Source organism: Nomascus leucogenys, chromosome 12 (genome assembly GCF_006542625.1).
Source record: "Nomascus leucogenys isolate Asia chromosome 12, Asia_NLE_v1, whole genome shotgun sequence".
Lineage (NCBI taxonomy): Eukaryota > Metazoa > Chordata > Mammalia > Primates > Hylobatidae > Nomascus > Nomascus leucogenys.
The window spans coordinates 53,806,751-53,828,360 of NC_044392.1; the positions used below are offsets into that span (position 1 = coordinate 53,806,751).

A 21,610-nucleotide genomic window follows, 5' to 3' on the forward strand; every position below is an offset into this window, starting at 1 on the left:
ACATTCCATGCTCATGGATAGGAAGAATCAATATCGTGAAAATGGCCATACTGCCCAAGGTAATTTATAGATTCAATGCCATCCCCATCAAGCTACCAATGACTTTCTTCACAGAATTGGAAAAAACTACTTTAAAGTTTCATATGGAACCAAAAAAGAGCACGCATTGCCACGTCAATCCTAAACCAAAAGAACAAAGCTGGAGGCATCATGCTACCTGACTTCAAACTATACTACAAGGCTACAGTAACCAAAACAGCATGGTACTGGTACCAAAACAGAGATATAGACCAATGCAACAGAACAGAGCCCTCAGAAATGATACCACACATCTACAACCATCTGATCTTTGACAAGCTTGACAAAAACAAGAAATGGGGAAAGGATTCCCTACTCACTAAATGGTGCTGGGAAAACTGGCTAGCCATATGTAGAAAGCTGAAACTGGATCTCTTCCTTACACCTTATACAAAAATTAATTCAAGATGGATTAAAGACTTATATGTTAGACCTAAAACCATAAAAACCCTAGGAGAAAACCTAGGCAATACCATTCAGGACATAGGCATGGGCAAGGACTTCATGTCTAAAACACCAAAAGCAATGGCAACAAAAGCCAAAATTGACAAATGGGATCTAATTGAACTCAAGAGCACAGCAAAAGAAACTACCATCAGAGTGAACAGGCAACCTACAGAATGGGAGAAAATTTTTGCAATCTACTCATCTGACAAAGGGCTAATATCCAGAATCTACAATGAAATCAAACAAATTTAAAAGAAAAAAACAAACAACCCCATCAACAAGTGGGCAAGGGATATGAACAGACACTTGTCAAAAGAAGACATTTATGTAGCCAAAAGACACATGAAAAAATGCTCATCATCACTGGCCATCAGAGAAAATGCAAATCAAAACCTCAATGAGATACCATCTCACACCAGTTAGAATGACGATCATTAAAAAGTCAGGAAACAACAGGTGCTGGAGAGGATGTGCAGAAATAGGAACACTTTTACACTGTTGGTGGGACTGTAAACTGGTTCACCCATTGTGGAAGACAGTGTGGCGATTCCTCAAGGATCTAGAACTAGAAATACCATTTGACCCAGCCGTCCCATTACTGGGTATATACCCAAACGATTATAAAACATACTGCTATAAAGACACAGGCACATGTATGTTTATTGTGCCACTATTCACAATAGCAAAGACTTGGAACCAACCCAAATGTCCAACAATGATAGACTGGATTAAGAAAATGTGGCACATATACACCATGGAATACTATGCAGCCATAAAAAATGATGAGTTCATGTCCTTCATAGGGACATGGACGAAGCTGGAAACCATCATTCTCAGCAAACTATCGCAAGGACAAAAAACCGAACACAGCATGTTCTCACTCATAGGTGGGAACTGAACAACGAGAACACATGGACACAGGAAGGGGAACATCACACGCCAGGGCCTGTTGTGGGGTGAGGGGCGGGGGGAGGGATAGCATTAGAAGATACGCCTAATGTAAATGGCAAGTTAATGGGTGCAACACACCAACATAGCACATGTATGCATATGTAACAAACCTGCACGTTGTGCACATGTACCCTAGAACTTAAGTATAATTTAAAAAATCACCAAAAACAATAAATAAAATGATATAACCAATGTATGAAAAATACAAGATTCAAAGAAGTCACTTAGGTAAAATCAGCAATCTTTCTCACATTGTTATTTATGAATGTTCAATCCAGCCCTGATTTATATCCTCAGGTTTTTGCAAAGGTTCCTTTCTAACTCATCTTGAGTTCTTATATTGTTAACACTCCCTAAATATCTTATTGAGACAAATCAGGGATTTCAGGCTATCTTAATATGAAAAACTTTACCCATCTGCCACAACTTCCCTCGGTCATAGCCACAAGTATTCTTTACCCTGCTTAACTGTTAGGACTAAATCTAGAACCTGCATTGCCTTCCCCTTGGCTCAACTGCTGCTGCTGCTGCTGCTTTTACTTATTTTCTTACAAACAACGTACAGAGAAAAAGGTCAATTTTTCATGTTAGCTGTCTGTGACAGTAGCATGAACCTCTGTGACTTTTTCATGATAAGGGAGTCATATTTTATCCTCCTCAGAAAAAGAATAGCAGCTATTCCTCTTCTAAAACAGCTTTTCCTCACTGGGAAACCCTTAAGTTTGTATAAAACAAACAATTTTATGCAAAGCATAAAGTTACGCTTTATGCATAGCAGTTGCTCTGTAAGGCTGCTGATGAAACAAAGTCCTTCCAGTTAAAGAAACCACGTGCCTGTCATATAAGACAAGCATCAAACACACACACACACACACACACACACACATGCAAATTGAAAATTTAGCAATGCTTTACAAGGATACTCAGTAACTCCATTTTACCACAATCCTCCCTGAAAAAAGTCAGATGAACACTCATGAGCCATGATCACATAACCTCATTTCTGTTGGTGTCTAATTTTTTCTCCCTAAACCCCAAACTGCAGAAATATGAAAGGCTGCCAGCAAAAGAACTAGTTGAGCTGCTGAAACAATGAATCCTGGATCCACCCTTGGAAAACTGTGATTAGCTTTCTCTGCAATCAGGATCATTCAGGGGAGCAGAGTAACCACATGGAAAGTTGCCTTCTTCCCACTCTCCTACACTGAACATTTTATTCTTGGTGTCTCTACTTCCTGTGTGTATCACAGGATGAGGCAGTGGAATAGTCAGTTAATCCCCAGGTTTTCCTGTCACCTGCACCTGCCTTGTGGGTTGTTAAGCTGAGCCAAATTATTCCAGAGGAGGTGAATTCCAGAAAGAATGTTTTTCAACAATTCAATAGAGTTACATATTTTCAGAATACAGTCCCAAATTATAGGTACAGAGTCATTCTTTTTCTAGTGATTTATATTCACATTTGATATTCTAAACTAGTAACTAAATCTCTCCCCCCTTACATGTATATAGAGGGAATATTTAGGCAAAGAGAGAGAGATATCAACAACAGCTTAATATGTACTGCCTACTCCATGTCCAAAGCTCCATTTATTGTCTCAATTAATCCCCAGACACTTCTGTACATTAGATACTATAATTATCTCCATTGTACAGATAAGGAAGCTGAGGTTTAAAAAGTCAGTAATGTGCCCAAGGTCAAATAGTTATTAGAATTGGGATATAAACCTGGAATCTGACGCTTACTTCATTGCCACTCAGCTATTTCAAAGCTCCTGGCTGGTACAACCAAAGAGGATATGGCCAGAGGCAGGGTGGGAATCCTGGTTCTGTCCCATCATGTTTAGGCTCTGCTGAATGGGGAGGAGACTTCTTGGCCACTGAGAGAAGCTTTTGTTCTTTTATCTAAAGATCAAAAAGAAATAAGAATATAGAAAGGTTTCTTACCTACATACCCAAGGCCCATAGTTTTAGTGACATCTTGTAACTTCACTCACTCCTGGGGAGTTGTGGTAGTAAAAGTTTATTGTTAATTTTATGAGGTTTTGTTTCTGTTTGTTTGTTTTGCAGAAATCTTATGCATGGCACTCTATTCTTCATGACACAAGATCTGCTCTTAAATCCCCTTCTTCGAATGAGCAGTTCAAAGGAGTGTAGTGATTATGTACATTCATAAACTATATTAGTGACAGAAGTGGTATGAAAATTACCCAATCCTAAATCCTTATGGAAATAGTCTTTTCTCTCACTTTGTGGGTCGTGATAAGCTAGTACAATATGAAGGGCAAGGTAGAAAAGTGTGTTTCAACTCCATACACACTGCTGCAGAAAAGCAAATGCCCTGCCAATGGTACTGATTCACTGCCAAGTCGCACTATTCTGAAAGGAATCAATTGAGTTATCCTGCGTGCAATCTTTAACCAGTCCCTCTTCCTTTCATGCATACATATTCATCACTTTTATCAGAAAATAATCCATTCTGGAGAGGCAGCTGCTTTCTAAATAAATTGCTGTTCCTTAGCAGCTGAATCCAACAGGCTGTTTTTCTCACTTCGGTGAATTCATTCTGACAACAGTGCATGCCAGTCATTTGCTCTTTTCCTTTCATGATTTGGTTTTATTATTAATCTATTCATTATGTTTATTGGCTCTGTCCATTATTTAAGAGCCTCAGTGCATATTTACAAGTACAATAAAAAGAGACAGCCTCAGCCATTGTAGCATACACACTAATAGGCAGTCAAGACATAAAATGATCCTTCTCTCTTCACCTCTGACTAAAGCTATGTGGGGCTGTTGGGTTGACAAACCAAATCAGCATGCTAGTACAATATGATCCAGTCAAATAGCCAGATAATGTAATCAAGCAATTGGTTTGCTTTATTTTTCCTCCACTTAATCCAAATTTAAGGATTAATTGTTCTTTTTAAAAATTATTGATATATAACCCACATACCATAAAATTCACCCTTTTTAAGTGTGCAATTCAGTGGTTTTTAGAATATTCACAAAGTTATGTAGTCATCACTACTATGTAATTCCAGAACATTTTCATCACCCCTTAAAGAAATCCATACTATTAGCAGTCACTTGCCTTTTCCCTTCCTCCTAGCCCCTAACAACCATTAATCTACTTTCTATCTCTCTGGATTTGCTTATTCTGAACATTTTACATAAATAAAATCATATAATATGTGGCCTTTTATGTCTGGCTTCTTTCACCTAGCATAATGTTTTCAAGGTTCATCCATGTTTTGGCATGTACCAGTACTTTAATCATTTTTATGGCTGAATAATGTCCCTTGGTGTAGACGTACTACATTTTATACATTCATCAGTTAATGGACATTTGAGTTGCTTCCACTTTTGGACTATTATGAATAATTCTGCTAGAAACACCTGTGTACAAGTTTTTGTGTGAACATATGTTTCATTTCTCTTGAGTATATTCATAGGAGTGGGATTTCTGGGTCATCACTCTATATTTAACATTTTGAGGAACTGCCAAACTGTTTGTTCCAAAGTGTCTGCACCATTTTACATTCCCAACAGCAATGTACAAGAGTTGTAATTTCTCCACATCTTCACCAACACTTGTTATTATCTTGTTAGTTATAACCACCCTAGTAGATGTGATGTGATATCTCACTAACTGTATTAATAATTACTTTTTTCCTGATGGCTAATGATGTTGTACAGATTTACATATGCTTATTGCCCATCTATATATCTTCTTTAAAGAAATATTTATTCAGCTATTTTGTCCATTTTTAAATTGTGGTATTTGTTCTTTTATTGTGAATTTTAAGGTATGTATTTATTCTTATCACATATATGATTGGAAAATATTTTCTCCATTCCTGTGGGTTGCCTTCTTGCTTCTTAATAGTGTTCTTTGAAACACAAAAGCTTTTAATTTTTAGGAAGTCTGATTTATGCATTTTTTTCTTGATTGCTTGTGCTTTGTTTTTGATGTTATATTTGACAATCCATTGTATAATCCAAGGCCGTGATGATTTACATCTATATTTTATTCTAAGAGTTTTATAGTTTTCTTATATCTAGGTCAATTTTAAATTAATTTTTGTATATTATATGAAATTTGATCCATTTTAAATTAATTTTTGTATATTCTGTGAAATAGGTGTCAAATTTTATTCTTTTGCATGTGGCTATTCAGTTGTTCCAGCAACATTTGTTGAAAAGACTATTCTTTCCTCCTTTGAATTGTCTTAGTACCCTTGTTGAAAGTCAATTGATCATAAATGTATGAACTTATTTCTGGATTCTCAATTCTATTCCATGGATTGATTGTCGATTGGTTGATTGATTTTTGAACAAGATCTTGCTCTGTCACCCAGGCTGGAGTGCAGTGGTAACAATCACAGCTCATTGCAGCCTCAAACTCCTGGGCTCAGGTGATCCTCCTGCCCCAGCCTAGGACTAGTAGCTAGGACTACAGGCACACACCCCCATGCACTGCCAACATTGATTTAAATAGCTTGCTTACTGTAGCTTTGTAATAAGTTTTGGAATCACAAAGTGTGAGCTTTCCAATTTGTTCTTCTTTTTCAATATCATCTTGGGTCCTTCACTTTTTCATGTAAATTTTAGGATCAGCTTGTCAGTTTCTGCAAAAAAGGAAAGCAGCTGGTATTTTAATAAAGGTGTTAAATCTGTAGATCAATTTGGTGAATACTGCCATCTTAACAATATTAATTATTCCAATCCATGAACACAGAATGTCTTTCCATTTATTTATGTCTTTTTAAATTTATTTCAGTGACATTCAAGAACAATCCAATTAATTGTTCTTTATTGAAATAAACAGGTGGTTCAGAGACATAGAGAGACATAGAATGAATTAATCTCCCCTGCTCTCATTTTCCCTGTCTTTCATTGTTTCCCTTGCCCTCTCACTCTCATTTTCTGTCTTGGCTTCATTATAAAGTAGCAGAAAAACACATTTTAAAAATATTTGAAAGAAATCTTATTATTAACACCACATTTTTAAAAATAAGCACAATCCCATTAGTAGTCCCAGCACTGGTTATTTCCACCAGAGACACAAACAACACACATTCTGTTTCTTGTATAGCAATTGCACTTCACTATAGAAATACAAACCATTTTAGATGTCAATATAGTCTAATGGCAACATTTTATGTTACAACTGGTGAGCACTAGGGCACAGATAGCAGATGATCTGCAGCTTTTCTCTCAAATTCACCCAAATACGGAGTCTATTTACTCAATACCTTCTTTATTTATAGAATTCCATGAATGTAAAACACACACACACACACACACACAAGGCTTATCCCTACTAAAACAGATGTTTACAAAAACAGAATCTGTTCCCTCAAGAAGGTAACAGGCTGGGTGAGGTGGCTTGTGCCTGTAATCCCAGTTATTTGGAAGGCCAAGGCAGTAGGATTGCTTGAGGCTAGGAGTTTGAGACCAGCCTGGGCAACGAAGTGAGACTCATCTCTACAAAAAATACAAAAATTAGCCAGGTGTGATAGTGTGTGCCTGTTGTCCCAGTTACTCAAGAGGCTGAGGTGGAGGACTGCTTGAGCCCAGGAGTTTGAGGTTGCAATGAACTATGATCATGCCGCTACACTCCAGCCTGAGTAACAGGGCAACAGAGTGAGACCCTGTCTCTAAAACAAACAACAAAAAAAGCAACAGTTTGTTTAGAAAGAGCCCGTGCACATATGAAACCATTTGGTAGTGGTGTAGCAGGGCCCATAGTAATAATATCAAGTGGATGGCCAAGGAATACCACAAATGAGAGGTAAGACAAGGATGATGAAGGGATGCTTATGTGGTCCCTGCCTACCACACACTTTCCATCTCATGCAAAAGTGTCCATCTGAGGGTCTCTAATTAAGAAGGACGTTTTAGGCATCGTGAAAATGCTCTCTTCCCACTTGGTCTTCTTAGGGATTGCTCTTTCCCTTCTGGGTCTTCATGATCATTGTTTCAATGATGCCCTTCCCAGCATGTGCCACCACCATTTTCACCTATAGTCACTGTCAATATCCAGCCCTTCGTCATCCCCAACACCCAACTTCTCAGCTCCTTATCGTGGTTTGTCGGGGCCTCTTGGAGTTATGAAATCCAACCTGATTCCTATTGATTCATATTAGCAATACTTCATTGATTCTAGTACATGTCCACATAAAAATTACTTCACATTTTTACCCTATGTCTGCACTCTTAATGAATAATATGTTCTCCCACTTCAGACAGAGATCATAAGCATGAATATTTCTACCTAAATATATTTCCTACAAGCAGTTTCTCATCTTCCAGTTTCAGAGTAAACATTTTACCTTCTCAAGCACTAACCCCTCAATTTGTAACTCTCTTACTTTATCAGGAAGCTAGCTGCAATAAATACATTCCTACTCTCTTAATATCTTCTCTCTTTCTTTCTCCTTCCCCCAATGGGGGCTCATTTCTTTTCATCTCCAAACAAAACAAAAGAAAAATAACAAACAACTTTGTTTCACACAGATACCCATTTTGGTCATTGCCTTCTTTTCTTCCTCTTTTGTGTGCACATTTTTTTTTACTATACAATTTGATTTCACTTTATTCTGTTTACCCATTTACTTCTCAATATCATGTAATCTGGCATCAACTCTTAACATTCAATTTCTCCTCATGCTTTTTGTCAAACCACATCCCATACTCCTTCTCTGCCTTTCTTTCTGCTAGAGGTTAGCACAGGGTCCTGCGCTTTTAAGATTTACAGAGAAATTGCCTCTCTGGACTGCTTCTGCCCCACACAGAAGTATGGCACTCTGAACCCCTTCTCATTTTCAGCTTTCCTGAAATTCTCAATGAATTCTACAATAAGCACTTTTCCAAAATGTTTCCTACCCTTTTCCTCATTGTGTCCTTAGCTGATTCCCCTTTATCTCCATAGTGCATGGACTGTTCATTTATCATTCTGCATGCCCAGCATCCATTAAAAGGACTTTTTTATTGACTTTTGTTTGATGACGTCTTTCTGATTATCACCACTACTATTGTAACAAGGGTATAGAATTTATCTGAAACCTAGTAAAGCTTGAAAATTATGTCATCTATTTTGGATTGCCTGTTTTTAAAGATATTTATTACAATATTTTCTTAAATTTGACTTATTTCAACTTACGAGGCTCCAATAGAGACCAAATTGAGATGCAAATAGAGAAGTTCTTTGTCATTTTTTGGAAATTAAAGTGTTACTATAGCTTTTTCAGTTTCATGAGTTGACTTCTCTCTGACCCTAAACCAAATTAAAGGTACATATTAAAAAGAATTTTAACATTCTCCTTAAGTTCTTACTCTCAAGGCTTATTTAGTAAAAGTGTACATGAGTGACATCAAGTTTCTTCAATTTCTTTGAATAAAGTCATTGCTGAACAAGGGGGGCTGTCCACATTTCTCATTTGTAATCTTGTTTTTTGTTTTTGGTAGAGATGGAGTTTTACCATGTTGCCCTGGCTGGTCTCAAACTTCTGGGCTCAAGTGATCCTCTAACCTAGGCTTCCCAAAGTGCTGGATGACAGGCATGAGCCACAGCACCTGGCCGTGTAATCTGCTAATTTATGCAATATTAGTTGAGCATACCAGGAGTAGCTTCGGATGAGAAATGACTTTTGAACTGAATCTGCGAAAATGTTTACTAGGTGAAAAAAGTCTCAGATGTAGGGAGGAAAGGGCATGAGAAGACATTCAAGGAAGAAGGAACGAGCACTAACAAAGGCAAAGAACTATGAGAGGATATCATGTTTGAGAGACTGCAAAGATTTTAATGTGGCTGGAGTATAGGGTAGAATAGTGGGAAATTAGGCAGGAAGCAAGCATAGGCTGTAGTTAGAATGGAAAAGTGCTTGTGCATCAAACAGGGGAGGGAGTAGTGGTTGAGAGGGGGCCCAAGAAAGGCTGGCAATTTTCTATTTTTTAACCTGAGTCATGGTTATAGGAGTGTTTGTTTCATGGTATTTTGTGTACTTCTGTGTATATGTGTTATAGACAAAACATTTTTAAGAGGAAAAAATAGAAAACTCATTAATATTCTAACATATGGTAGCTAGACACGCCTAGAAATAAAGCACCTAAAACAGTTCTGGGCACATAGAAGAAGCTATGAGAGTCGATATTATCTTTTAAAGACAATCTTTGTCCCACTCCTGGTTCCCAGCTTCCTTTCCTAAACAACTTTAACAGTGTGTTCTAGAAATCTTTTAGGCACTTAGAAACACCCCTCTCCTCTCTCTACACTTTGAATTATCAGGGCTGAAGAACTGGTTTGATCTTCTCTATCCATGCATAAAATCTTCAATTCAGGGATTGCAAGTGATTCAATGCTGTATCTCCCTCAGTTCTTATCCCAGGACTTTTTGCCCAGTAGGAGCTCAGTACATATTTGTAAAGGGAATAAGTAACCTCTTCCTGCTTCTACTCAATCTCAATATCAAAGTTAGCACTTGCATCATAGGCTCATCTAACAGAGGTGACACCTTAGTGCAAGAGAGCATTACCAGTAGCTGAATGGACATATTGCTTCCCATTAAAGAATAGCTAGGGAGTGGGGCCCGGATGGCCAACTAGAGCAGCTGAGATAGGAGACTCCCACTGAAAAGAACCAAAACAGCCTGCGAATCCTGCACTGGCAATCGAGGTACCCAGGTTCTGCCATCAGGACTGACTAGGTGGCTGGCATGACCCAAGGAGAGGAAGAAAGAGCAGGGTGGTGCATCAGCCTACCTGAGAGCTGCACGGGGCAGGGGAGCCCCTACCCCCAGCCAAGGGAGGCAGTAAGTGAGCATGTTACCTATCCAGCCTGGGAAACCATGTTTTTTCCATGGAACTGTGCAACCCATGGATTTGAAGATCCCATTGGTGAGCACGTGCCATCATGGAGCCTTGCAGATTCTCAACAGCCACTTGGCTGGAATCTGCCTAAGTCTACTGAGTTCCCTCAGGGGAGAGGCGGCCGTCACCACTGCTGCTGCCTGCTGTCTAAGCTGTCTGAGCTCCTTGGGGGAGTGGTGGTAGCCACCACTGCAGTTGCCTAAGACAAAAGAATTCCCTGAGGGAGGGGCGACTACCACCACTGCTGCTGCCTGATGTCTAAGCTATCTGAACTCCCTGGGGGAGACGTGGCAGCCAACATTGCAGCTGCTAGCTACCTAAGACACTAAGCTCCCCGGGGAGAAGGGTGGCAGCCATTACTATAGCTCCAGGCTGTGCTTTTCCCCCTGCTGGAACCAGGGTGGCTCGATGGCTTGGTCCCAAGAGGTATTCCCCACAGTACAGCACACTGGCTGTGGCAGACTGCGGCCAGACTGCCCATTTAGGCCAGGCCCTGACTCATCCCCCCTCACTGGGTGGGGTGTCCCTGCAGGACCTCCAACAACTCCAGACAGGGGCTCAGGGACAGAACTCTCATATGCCTGGGCTGGAGTCCCTAGGAGTAGGGGTGGCCATAGTCTCTGTGGCCCAGCAGACTTAGTCTTTCCTTCTGCTACCTCTGAGGAATCCGAGCAGCCCAGACAAGTAGGTTTCCCCACAGTGCAGCACACTCCCTCCACTAAGAGATAGCCAAAGTGCTTTGTTAAATGGGTCCTGTTCCTGTGCCCCCCTACTGGGTGAGACCTCCCAACAGGGGTCACTAGGAGCATTCATACTGGCATCAGGTTGATGTCCTTGGAGGTCAGAGATCCCAGAGGAAGGAGCAGGCACCCATCTTTGCTGTTCTCCAGCCTCCCAGGGTGACATCTCCAGGCGTGGGAGTGAACCAGATGAATAGGGCCTGAAGTGAACCCCCAACAAAACGCAGCAGCCCTGCAGAAGAGGGTCTTGACTGTTCAAAGAAAAACAAACAGAAAGCAACAACAACAGTATCAACAAAAAAAAAGTACCCACAAAAACCCCATCTAAGGGTCAGCAACCACGAATGTCGAAACTAGACAAACTCATAAAAATGAGAATCATTGAAAAGATGCTGAAAATCCAAAAGGCCAGAGTGCCTCTTCTCTTCCAAATTATCACACCTCTCTAGCAAGGGCACAGAATTGGATGGAGGATGAAATGGAGGAATGGAATTGACAGAAGTAGGCTTCAGAAGGTTGGGTAATAACAAACTTCGCTGAGGTAAAGGAGCATGTTCTAACCCAATGCAAAGAAGCTAAGAACCATAATAAAAGGTTACAGGAGCTGCTAACTAGAATAACCAGTTTAGAGAGGAATATAAACGACCTGACGAAGCTGAAACACACAGCATGAGAAGTTTGTGAAGCATACACAAATATCAATAGCCTAATCGATCAAGTGGAAGAACGAATATCAGAGGTCGCAGACTATCTTGCTGAAATAAGGCAGGCAGACAAAATTAGAGAAGAAATGAAAAGGAACAAACAAAACCTCTAATAACTATGGGACTATGTGAAAAACCAAACCTACAATTGATTGGTGTACCTGAAAGAGATGGGGAAAATGGAACCAAGTTGGAGAACATACTTCAGCATATCGTCCAAGAGAACTTACCCAACAAAGCAAGACAGGCCAACATTCAAATTCAGAAAATACAGAAAACCCCACTAAGTCCCTGCATGAGAAGATCAACTCCAAGACAAATAATCATCAGATTCTCCAAGGTTGAAATGAGGGAAAAAATGTTAAGGGCAGCCAGAGAGAAAGGCCAGGTCACCTACAAAGAGGAGTCCATCAGACTAACAGTGGACGTCTCAGCAGAAACCCTACAAGCCAGAAGATAGTGTGAGCCAATATTCAATATTTTTAAAGAAAAGAATTTTCAACCCAGAATTTCATATCCAGCAAAACTAAGCTTCATAAGTGAAGGAAAAATTAAATCCTTTTCAGACAAGCAAATGCTGAGGGAATTTGTCACCACTAGGACTGCCTTGCTAGAGCTCCTGATGGAAGCACTAAATAAGGAAATGAAAAACTGGTACCAGCCCATTCCTTCTGAAACTATTCCAGTCGATAGAAAAAGAGGGAATCCTCCCTAATTCATTTTATGATGCCAGCATCATCCTAATACCAAAGCCTGGCAGAGACACAACAAAATAAGAGAATTTTAGACCAATAGCCCTGATGAACATCGATGCAAAAATCCTCAATAAAATACTGGCAAACTGAATCCAGCAGCACATCAAAAAGCTTATCCACCATCATCAAGTGGGCTTCATCCTTGGGATGCAAGCCTGGTTCAACATATGCAAATCAATAAAAGTAATCCAGCATACAAACAGAACCAACGAGAAAAACCACATGATTAACTCAATAGATGCAGAAAAGGCCTTTGACAAAATTCAACAACGCTTCATGCTAAAAACTCTCAATAAATTAGGTATTGATGGGACGTATCTCAAAATAATAAGAGCTATCTATGACAAACCCACAGCCAATATCATACTGAATGGGCAAAAACTGGAAGCATTCCCTTTGAAAACTGGCACAAGACAGGGATGCCCTCTCTCACCACTCCCATTCAACATAGTGTTGGAAGTTCTGGCCAGGGAAATCAGGCAGGAGAAAGAAATAAAGGGTATTCAATTAGGAAAAGAGGAAGTCAAATTGTCCCTGTTTGCAGATGACATGATTGTATATCTAGAAAACTCCATCGTCTCAGCCCAAAACCTCAAGCTGATCAGCAACTTCAGCAAAGTCTCAGGATACAAAATCAATGTGCAAAAATCACAAGCATTTTTATACACCAGTAACAGACAGAGAGCCAAATCATGAGTGAACTCCCATTCACAATTGCTTCAAAGAGAATCAAATACCTAGGAATCCAACTTACAAGGGACGTGAAGGACCTCTTCAAGGAGAACTACAAACCACTGCTCAATGAAATAAAAGAGGATACAAATGGAAGAACATTCCAGGCTCACGGGTAGGAAGAATCAATATCTTGAAAATGGCCATACTGCCCAAGGTAATTTATAAATTCAATGCCATCCCCATCAAGCTACCAATGACTTTCTTCACATAGTTGGAAAAAGCTACTTTAAAGTTCACATGGAACCAAAAAAGAGCCCGCATTGCCAAGTCAATCCTAAGCCAAAAGAACAAAGCTGGAGGCGTCATGCTATCTGACTTCAAACTATACTACAAGGCTACAGTAACCAAAACAGCATGGTACTAGTACCAAAACAGAGATATAGACCAATGGAACAGAACAGAGCCCTCAGAAATAATGCCACATATCTACAACTATCTGATCTTTGACAAACCTGACAAAAACAAGAAATGGGGAAAGGATTCCCTATTTAGTAAATGGTGCTGGGAAAACTGGCTAGCCATATGTAGAAAGCTGAAACTGGATCCCTTCCTTACACCTTACATGAAAATTAATTCAAGATGGATTAAAGACTTATATGTTAGACCTAAAACCATAAAAACCCTGGGAGAAAACCTAGGCAATACCATTCAGGACATAGGCATGGGCAAGGACTTCATGTCTAAAACACCAAAAGCAATGGCAACAAAAGCCAAAATCGACAAATGGGATCTCATTAAACTAAAGAGCTTCTGCACAGCAAAAGAAACTATCATCAGAGTGAACAGGCAACCTACAGAATGGGAGAAAATTTTTGCAATCTACTCATCTGACAAAGGGCTAATATCCAGAATCTACAATGAACTCAAACAAATTTACAAGAAAAAAACAAGGAACCCCATCAACAAGTGGGCGAAGGATATGAACAGACACTTCTCAAAAGAAGATGTTTATGCAGCCAAAAGACACATGAAAAACTGCTCATCATCACAGGCCATCAGAGAAATGCAAATCAAAATCACAATGAGATAACATCTCACACCAGTTAGAATGGCGATCATTAAAAAGTCAGGAAACAACAGGTGCTGGAGAAGATGTGGAGAAATTGGAACTCTTTTACACTGTTGGTGGGACTGTAAACTAGTTCAACCATTGTGGAAGGCAGTGTGGCAATTCCTCAGGGATCTAGAACTAGAAATACCATTTGACCCAGCCATCCCATTACTGGGTATATACCCAAACGATTATAAAACATGCTGCTATAAATACACATGCACATGTATGTTTATCACAGCACTATTCACAATAGCGAAGACTTGCAACCAACCCAAATATCCAACAATGACAGACTGGATTAAGAAAATGTGGCACATACAGCATGGAATACTATGCAGCCATAAAAAATGATGAGTTCATGTCCTTTTTAGGGACATGGATGAAGCTGGAAACCATCATTCTCAGCAAATTACTGCAAGGAGAAAAAGCCAAACACCACATGTTCTCACTCATAGGTGGGAATTGAACAATGAGAACACATGGACACAGGAAGGGGAACATCACACACCAGGGCCTGTCGTGGGGTCGGGGGAGGGGGGAGGGGGGAGGGATAGCATTAGAAGATATACCTAATGTTAAATGATGAGTTAATGGGTGCAGCACACCAACATGGCACATGATACACATGTAAGAAACCTGCACATTGTGCACATGTACCCTAAAACTTAAGGTATATATAAAAAAAACTAAAACTTAGGAAAAAAAAAAGAAAAACTGGTACCAGCCACTGCAAAAACACACCAAAATACAAACACCAATGACACTATGAAGAAACTACATCAACTAGTGTGCAAAATAACCAGCTAGCATCATGATGACAGGATCAGATTCACACATAACAATATTAACCTTGAGTGTAAATGGGCTAAATGCCCCAATTAAAAGACACAGGCTGGCAAATTGGATAAAGAGTCAAGACCCATTGGTGTACTATATTCAAGAGACCCATCTCTCATGCAAAGACACACATAGGCTCCAAATAACAGGATGGAGGAAAATTTACCAAGCAAATGGAAAGCAGAAAAAAGCAAAGATTGTAATCCTAGTTCTGAGAAAACAGATTTTAAACCAACAAAGATCAAAAAAGACAAAGAAGGGCATTACATAACAGTAAATGGATCAATGCAACAAGAAGAGCTAAGTATCCTAAATGTATATGCACCCAATACAGGAGCACCCACATTCATAAAACAAGTTCTTAGAGACCTACAAAGAGACTTAGACTCCCACACAATAACAGTGGGAGACTTTAACATCCCACTGTCAGTATTAGACAGATCAATCAGACAAGAAATTAACGAGGATATTCAGGACTTGAACTCAGCTCTGGATCAAATGGACCTAACAGCTATCTACTGAACTCTCCACTCCAAAACGACAGAAATATACATTCTCCTCAGCGCCACATGGCACTTACTCTAAAATCAACTTTAGAAGTAAAACACTCCTCGGCAAATGCAAAAGAATATAAATCATAACAGTCTCTCCGATCACTGTGCAATCAAATTAGGACTCAAGACTAAGAAACTCATTCAAAACCACACAACTACATGGAAACTGAACAACTTTCTCCTGAATGACTCCTGAGTAAATAATGAAATTAAGTCAGAAATCCAGAAGTCCCTTGAAACCAATGAGAAAAAAGAGACAACTTACCAGAGTCTCTGGGACACAGCTAAAGCAGTGTTAAGAGGGAAATTTATAGCACTAAATGCCCATACCAGAAAGCTAGAAAGATCTCAAATTGACACCCTAACATCACAACTAAACGAACTAGAGAAGCAAGAGCAAACAAATCCAAAAGCTAGCAAAAGACAAGAAGTAACTAAGATCAGAGTGGAACTGAAGGAGATAGAGACACGAAAAACCTTTAAAAAAAATCAATGAATCCAGGAGCTGCTTTCTTGAAAATATTAACAAAATAGACTGCTAGCTAGACAAATAAAGAAGAATAGAGAGAAGAATCAAATAGACACAATAAAAAATGATAAAGGGGATATCACCACTGACCCCACAGAAGTACAAACTACCATCAGAGAATACCAATCAAAAAAAAGCCCAGGACCAGAAGGATTCACAGCTGAATTCTACCAGAGGTACAAAGAGGATCTGGTACCATTTCTTCTGAAACTATTCCAACAACTGAAAAGGAAAGACTCCTCCCTAACTCATTCTATGAGGTCAGCCTCATCCTGATACCAAAACCTGGCAGAGACGCAACAAAAAAAGAGAATTTTAGACCAATATCCCTGATGAACATCAATGCGAAAATCCTCGATAAAATACTGGCAAACCGAATCCAGCAGGACATCAAAAAAGCTTGTCCACCATGATCAAGTTGGCTTCATCCCTGGAATGGCAAGGTTGGTTCAACATATGCAAATCAATAAATGTAATCCATCACATAAACAGAACCAATGACAAAAACCACGATTATCTCAATAGATGCAGAAAAGGCCTTCAATAAAATTCAACATCCCTTCAATGTTAAAAACTCTCAATAAACTAGGTATTGATGGAACATATCACAAAATAATAAGAGCTATTTATGACAAACCCACAGTCAATATCATACTGAATGCGCAAAGACTGGAAGCCTTCCCTTTGAAAACCAGCACAAGACAAGGACGCCCTCTGTCACCACTCCTATTCAACATAGTATTGAAAGTTCTGGCCAGGGAAATCAGGCAAGAGAAGAAAATAAAGGGTATTCAAATGGGAAGGGAGGAAGTCAAATTGTCTTTGTTTGCAGAAGACACAATTGTGTATTTAGAAAACCCCATCATCTCAGCCCAAAAGCTCCTTAAGTGGATAAGCAACTTCAGCGAAGTCTCAGGATACAAAATCAATGTGCAAAAATCACAAGCATTGATAGGTACAGCAAACCACCATGGCACATGTTCACTATGTAAAAAACCTGCACTTTCTGCACATGGATCCCAGAACTTAAATTAAAAAAAAAAAAAAAAAAGAATGGCTAAAAGGTGACATATTTCCTTATTCCTCCTGCACTCCTTTTTTCTAAACCAACCCTCCAAACATATTTGGACATAATTCTTTGAAAAATCTATCCAATGTAAACTGTGTAGATCTCTTGCCACATAATATTTTTGGTATGAGGTTCACCTTAACCTTAATGTGTATAATGTCAGTAAGAATCCCCAGGCAAAAGGGCTTAAGAGTACTAAGTCTCATTATGTTAGTTTTACCATAAAGCTGTTATTGAGGAGGAAATGGAAATAACAGGATACTTTATGAGAGCTGTGGGCTTCTTGAGCTCTCTCATGGCTCCTAATGAGAGCATAATCACAAAATTATTATAGGGAAATTTTCTTCACCCAATAAAAATGACACATTTTTCTGAGCCTGAACTAGAAAACAACTTTTGCATGTCCCTGCTGTCATTTACCTGAACATGGTGGAAGCACTTACTTTTGGTTCTTAATGAAGGCACGGAGCTTCTAATTATTTAGGGATGTGATTAAATGAGTTTCCCAGTGACTTGGTGTCGCAGGAGAAATCTTTTAATTTGTAAGCTCCTATGGCTGATGTATCTTGCAAACAGTGACTATTTAACAATCCCCATTGCCACTCATTTGCCACTGCTACTCCAACTCATTGACTTTGAAAGTTTTAATAGTGCCCAATGAAACTTTTAATTGCCACTGATTAGCATTTAGGTTTCCCAAGGCAGGCTGTTAGGGGACACGGTCTGGTTCTGCAAAGAACTGACTGCAGAGGTCTTGGATGAAGATCATGTAAGGAACAGAATTCCCTCATCTCGGTCTTTCTCCTACCCACTTTTTTGTCATGAAAGCTCAATATCTATTTTTGAAGACCTGCCTGACTTTTTTTTTATTTTTATTTCATCTCAGATGACTGTAAGAAATTCACAAACAAGAACAGAAAAGCAAAGAACATCACAATTTCAACATAAATTCTGAAAATATGACTTAGGGTTTAAAAACTGTAACCTTTACTTTTTCTTGCCCAAGTCTCATTAGCCCTGATTTATCTCTCCACCTATTTTGGAGTAAGACCTAATCTCAAAATTTCAATGGATTTGGCAGCTAATATCAGAACATGACGGTCACTGCACCTCCCATGTTAAAATCTTGCTATGTAATCTACAGTTGACTTGGAATAATTGTGGGTAATGAAACTAAAAGCTGATTTTCAGGAAATTACAGGCAATATTAATAGAGTAGAAAATAAATTGAAAAAGAAGTGGATCCTGTGTTTTCCTCAATCAACCAATAGTGAAGTGTCAGATTCAGTAGATATCTTAGCATCAAGGAAAGAAGATTAGAAAAATTATAAAAGACAAACATGTCAAAAGTAAATTTGGGGGCCAGGCATGGTAGCTTATGCCTGTAATCCCAGGGCTTTGTGAGGCCAAGGCAGGAGATACCACTTGCTCCCAGGAGTTCAAGACCAGTCCAGGCAACATAGCAAGACTCCTATCTTTACAAAAAAATTTTTTTTTAATTAGCCATGCATGGTGGCAGCCACCTGTAGTTAGTTCCAGCTACTTTGGAGGCTGAGGTGGGAGGATCTCCTGAGCCGAGGAGTTTGAGGCTGCAGTGAGATATGATCAGGCCACTGCACTCCAACCTGGGCCACAGAGTGAGACTCCGTGTCTAATAAATAAATAAATGTTAGCAGGACTTTTGGATATGGAGAAATGAAAAAAAAGTTTAAGTTCTTTCTGGTTTGGAGAACTTGATTGATTATAAATATGGACACTGCACTAAACATCTTGGGGGTTCTTTCAATTAAAGAAAAAGTATTGAAAATATTTTAATCGAGACAGGATTTCACCATGCTGGCCAGGCTGGTCTTGAACTCCCGGCCTGAAGTGCTCTGCTCACCTTGGCCTCCCAAAGTGCTGGGATTACAGGTGTGAGCCACTGCATCCAGCCTCTTTCAACTTTTTATGGTGATGTAGTTTCTATCATCTTTTTCTGAGTAATTTGTTTTGTTTTGCATCCTTTCTCCTTTAAGAGAGCTGGAAATGATTTAATTAAAACATTTGAGGGGAAGTTCGGTATGATCATCTGCAATTATTAATAAAAAATTTACCATTTTTCTATTTGTCTTTTAGTTGCTTCGTTAGTTAATTTCAACAAATGCTTAGGAAATCACTGATTATGTGTTTGCTGAGCACAGAAACTGCCTGGTTACTGGTAGTATTTGCAAGGGTACTATTTGGAACAGATCTTTTCTAGTATTTCAGGCCTTGCTCTATCGATTTGGTGCAATTAGTAGTGCACTTTACAAATTAGTTGTTGGCCTCTAACCCATTGTATACCATATGCACTTTTTCTTTTAAACCCTCCTAGTTTATGAAATGACTTCCATTGTGCCAGGTGAATTTTTCCAGGCTGGAGACCATCTGTCATTTCTCATTTTTCACCTCACTTTAACAATTGTCTTCTACTTTACAAGGAGGGGCACATCTGTTACCCACACCAAATCTAAATGAGCTCACCATTGCCTCAGGGTACCAAAGAGACAAGTTACAGTATTGGCTTAGACAAAGTCTCATTTTTAAGGAACCTCAGTGTGGCTGTCCTTCTCAGTCTTTCACATATTTCTGTTAAAGGAGAAGTTTGAACTTGAAATGATGTCATTTTGACCCATGTAAGGTGTTGTAAATTCAGATGTATTACAGATACAGCAGAAGTGACAACAGATTTTCTTTGACATGATCTCACTTCTTCTACTCTCTAACTCAGAACATGGCATCAGAAAGAAACAGCAAAGGCAACAAGGCCTCATTTCATTTTTGGAAAGTCTCTATATTTTGCATATTTATCTATTTCTTTATATATCTTATAATAAAAAATTAGCAGTTGGACAACTGTCACAAAGATGCATAATATGTTTATTTAAATATTTTTAAGTCACTTTTTTTCTGATTTGGCTGATGAATTTGACAACGAAAGCTGGCTTTGTCAATTAGATTACATAGTGGATATTTACCATAAATTGAATGAGGTGGGTATCAAGTCATAGATTCAAGACTTTGATAAAAGCATACGATAAAATAAAAGCATTTTATCAAGAAAACATTGCATTGCAAAGATGTATTAAAATGAACAGTGATTTGATTTTCTGAACCCTTTCTGAGTCTACCAAGCAAAGTAAGTACCTTTAAGTGGAAGAGTAACAGGCATAAATAATGGTAATTTGACAATTCTTGGTAAAGCCTTTTTGGGATACTTCCCAGAAAATGAGAAAGTGATTTGACTGTAATGAATAGGTTAACAAATCAATTCGTAAGTCAGGTGGTTTCCAATTCTCTGCTTCAAGAAAATTTATGTAGTAGCTGATATACTTAAATATTATTGATTATACAATACTATGTGATTTTGTCAGATAGCTCAGAAGTTAAAAGATTTAAGTGACAGTGGCGTGGCAAAACTGTTTCCATTTTCAGCTACTTATTTACTCGAGCTTAGTTACTTAGCACTGAAAGTGACAAAAAAAGTAGAAGAATTGATACTAAATTCTATTTCATTCTAGCAATAAGTAATATTGGATATATGAACTAAATTTTTAATTTCTAAATTGTATTTATGTCTTTGCCTTTTTTGCAATTAAGAAAATAATTTCAACTTTTATTTTAGATTCAGAAGGTACATGTACAGGTTTGTTACATGGATATGCTGGGTGATGCTGAGGTTTGGGGTATGAATGATCCTGTCACCCAGGTAGTGGTCATAGTACCTAAAAGGTAGTGTTCCAACCTTTCCACCCCTTCTTCTCTCTCCAGCTAGTTGTCCCCAGTGTCTATTATTTCCATCTTTATGTCTGTGAGTATCCAATGTTTAGCTCCCTCTTATAAGTGAGAACATGCAGTATTTGGTTTTCTGTTCCTACTTGAATTCGCTTAGGATAATGGCCTCCAGATGCATCCATGTTGCTGCAAAGGACATGATTTTATTCTTTGTTATGGCTGCATAGTATTCCATAGTTTATATGTACCACATTTATCCAATCCTATATTGATGGGCACCTAGGTTGATTCCATGTCTTTGCTATTGTGAATAGTGCTGTGGTGAACATACAAGTGCATATGTCTTTTTTTGTGGAATAATTTATTTTCCTTTGGGTGTATACCCTGTAGTGGGATTGCTGGGTCTAATGATAGCTCTGCTTTTAGATCTTTAAGAAATCTTCAAGCTGCTTTCCACAGCACATGAACTAATTTACATTCCCACCAACAGTGTATGTGTTCTCTTTTCTCTGCAGCCTCACCAACTTCTGTTA

General features: G+C 38.9%; 1 pseudogene across 1 annotated transcript in view; it reads right to left on the bottom strand.

Moving 5' to 3' along the window:
* Positions 1-21,610, bottom strand: part of LOC100585076 — a 1,278,821-nt pseudogene that overhangs the window by 238,392 nt on the left and 1,018,819 nt on the right. The gene's annotated exons all lie outside the window — the stretch shown is intronic.